The sequence below is a fragment of the Lolium rigidum genome, chromosome 4 (assembly GCF_022539505.1).
Source record: "Lolium rigidum isolate FL_2022 chromosome 4, APGP_CSIRO_Lrig_0.1, whole genome shotgun sequence".
Classification (NCBI taxonomy): Eukaryota; Viridiplantae; Streptophyta; class Magnoliopsida; order Poales; family Poaceae; genus Lolium; species Lolium rigidum.
This window is the reverse complement of record NC_061511.1, coordinates 264,126,470-264,129,264: the sequence shown is the minus strand read 5'-3', so window position 1 is coordinate 264,129,264 and position 2,795 is coordinate 264,126,470. Positions and strand designations below refer to the sequence as shown.

Here is a 2,795-nt window from a genome sequence, read left to right as displayed (position 1 = left end):
AGAAAAATACTAATGGATTGAGCTAGTGCAACCTTTACCCCATTAGGAGGTGTGTTCTTGACTTTTTGTGGGGTCTCGTGGCTAATTCTCAGTTAATTAAGAACTAACTTAATTCTGAATCATCTAATTTTAAAAAGAATGCGAGACAGCAAGTTTGCAATTTGAAGGAAATTCGTAGGAGTTGATGGTAGCACGGGTTCAAAAGCTTTGGAAGCTCCAACTGACACCCCTTTGTCGTCTTCTTGTGAGACCATTCACGGCTTGACGCTCGACGTGACCTTTCGTCTTGCCAGAAGATGTCAGAGCCGTATGGGCCAAGTCCATGTGCACCGGCAAACCCTCTTCTTTCCCCACCACGGCACCGCAAAGTCGCTTGTTGTTCCACTCCTCTCTGCTTCGTCATCGGCACATCCAGAGGCACAATGCCCCTCTTGCTCCGACGCCTCGCCGGCGCCCCTCCGCCGTCCCTTCTCCACAGCGCGGTCGCGTCCCCCATGGGCCATGGTGAACATCGAGGCGGCGCTGGACGCGTCAGGGGTGCCTTCGCCGGGCGGGCGCGCGCGCGCGTCCTTCGACCTCAACGCGGCCCCGCGCGCCTCCCGCCTCTCCGTCCCCGCCCGCTTGGTCGACCCCCACGGCTACAACACGGACTTCCTCGTCGGCATCGTCCGCGGCGCGAGCTGCGACGGCCTCCTCCTCCTCGACTACCTCGACACCCGCCAGTGCCGCAGGGTACACGAACTGGACGCGGACGGCGGAGTTGAGCGGGACCTGACGCTCTTCGTCTGCAACCCTCTAAGCGGCCAGCTGTTCCGCCTCCCTGCCCCGGACACGGATGCCGCGAACATGCTCACGCCCTATGGCCTGCTCACCCAATCCCCCGACGGCTCCCACGGCGGCCCGCCTGATAGGTACGTGGTCGCTCATCTCAACTTCCGGGAATCGGACAACCGCATAGTCGTGGGGCGGTATTTGTCGGAAACAGGGCAGTGGGAGGAGCGGCCGATGGTCGTCGTGGCCAGGCCGCAGGACGCTGAGCGGAGGATGCTGGTAGGCCACGAGGTGCTGGCGTTCGGGGACCGGCTGTGGTGGGCGGACGTGACCTGGGGTGTCTGCTCCGTCGACCCGTTCAGCGACCGGCCGGAGTGCCGCTTCGTCGAGTTGCCGGAGAACTTTGCGCTGCCTGCTCCACATGTCGGTAACATGGCAGCGAGTCTGGCCATGAGCAGGTACCGGCGCATGGGGTTCAGCGAGGGGAAACTGCGGTTCGTTCACCTGGGTAAAAAAGAGAAGTCGGTCATAATCGGCTCCTTCTCCCTCGATGCCGAGAGCTGCAGCTGGACGCTGGATCACACCATTGGATTTCAAATTCCAGAGACCTCGCCCGATGAATCTGGGCCACTAGACCCCCACAGGCCGTGGATTGCTGCCATCGATCCCTTCAAAGCCAACGTTTTGTACGTCCAACATCGTGCTGCTGTTGTTGCCCTGGACATGGCTAAGGCAGAGGAGATTTGGAGGAGTCCTCTTCCTGAAAATATAGCCTGTCAAATGGACCGCCACTCTAGTCTCTTTCTCCCATGTGTGCTCCCAACATGGCTTGCATCAAGCTATATCCCAGGTATATACATAAGCTTCTTTCTTCAACATGCTTGTTAATTTCACCACATTGGATATTGAAGCATTCAAAGTCCATTAATTTAGATGGCACAGGTTTTAGTCAACATTTTCTCAAATAATGTGCCTGTTGTTAGAACCTTGTGCGCAGCATGGATTATTTTCTTAATATACACCATTTGTATTTGTACTGAATTTTCTGAGCTGTGTATTTTGATCGTTCATATCTTAAAAATTGTGGCCATTTCACAGTTATTCGGAATTAGATTGGCTATCCTTAGCAGTAGCTTTTGCTTTTCTTTAGGACATCACAGGTGGAATCTGGCATCCATATCACAGTTATTTTGTCGATAACATTTTAATGGGATTGACTACTATGTATAAAATTGTCTTGCTTCTCTAATTAATGTCAATCTTTTGTCGAAAAAAATTAATGTCAACATATAGATATGTAATTGTCCTGTCGAAATAATATAAGAATGTCACTGGTGGGAACTTGGCATTGCTAGAGAATCAGGTGCGTTTAGTTGATCACATTTGATATGGGACTGTCAATCATGTATAAAATCCTTTTGCTTCTATAATTAATGTCAATGTATCGATATATTGCCATTATGCTGGTAAATGCGTAAACGTTGTTTTCCAATTCAATTGTTGGTGTGGCGATGAAATATATACTGCACATGTTGCTCTGTGTTATTCTTACTCAACTTCTTGTCTCTGACAATATTATCTCAGGAACCCCTGCGAGTGAGAAGACAAATTGCAAAGGGAAGACTTTGGCAGAGATGCTGGTTCGTGTAGACAGAGGCTAGAAAAACTGAAGCGTGTCAGATAACTTACCTTTGGTACTTTCTCTTAAGTAACTCTTTCTTGTTTGGATACCCTGAAGTCATACCTTATTCTTTCTGTGTCCATGATTCCGCATTTCTTCTACACTACCCCTAACAATGTGTTCCTTGCACAACCAAGGAAGTTTCGGTCATGTGTCCAAATCACCGTGTTGAACTGGTTATCGTACTTGCCTAATATATATACTAGAACACCATTGTTAGCCTTGACTTCAATTTGTTTGGTTCGAGTCATGTTTAGTTACATATGTTTGTCACTTCTGAGAATATGATGATGTTTTAGTTTATGGACTGTATACACATACTATGGCTGATTACATAACAGAG

General features: G+C 49.4%; 1 pseudogene; it reads left to right on the top strand.

The window, feature by feature from the left end:
• Window positions 1-422: 422 nt before the first annotated feature.
• LOC124648708 lies at window positions 423-2,432 on the top strand (annotated as a pseudogene).
• Window positions 2,433-2,795: the final 363 nt, after the last annotated feature.